Source organism: Nerophis lumbriciformis, unplaced genomic scaffold (genome assembly GCF_033978685.3).
Source record: "Nerophis lumbriciformis unplaced genomic scaffold, RoL_Nlum_v2.1 HiC_scaffold_1002, whole genome shotgun sequence".
Taxonomy (NCBI): Eukaryota; Metazoa; Chordata; class Actinopteri; order Syngnathiformes; family Syngnathidae; genus Nerophis; species Nerophis lumbriciformis.
Window position 1 is genome coordinate 12,501 of NW_027316971.1, and position 546 is coordinate 13,046.

Below are 546 nucleotides of genomic sequence, written 5' to 3' on the forward strand. Positions count from 1 at the left end.
GAAAAGTTTGGTTTTTTGTCTATGTGTCATCATTTTAGAGTACCAGGCCTCTATAGAAAAGTTTGGTTTTTTGTCTATGTGTCATCATTTTAGAGTACCAGGGCTCTATAGAAAAGTTTGGTAAATTTGACTAAGTGTCTAGGAGCATTTCCCTTTAAGAAGGCCGACGTGCTATGGTTCTCCACCTGGGTCTGGAACGCCAAATTAGTCCCTCTCCTAGCTGGAAGTAGTCAAAAAAAGGCGGAAATTTGACTAAGTGTCATTATTTTAGAGTACCAGGCCTCTATAGAAAAGTTTGGTTTTTTGTCTATGTGTCATCATTTTAGAGTACCAGGCCTCTATAGAAAAGTTTGGTTTTTTGTCTATGTGTCATCATTTTAGAGTACCAGGGCTCTATAGAAAAGTTTGGTAAATTTGACTAAGTGTCTAGGAGCATTTCCCTTTAAGAAGGCCGACGTGCTATGGTTCTCCACCTGGGTCTGGAACGCCAAATTAGTCCCTCTCCTAGCTGGAAGTCCAAAAAAAAAGGCGTGAATTTGACTAAGT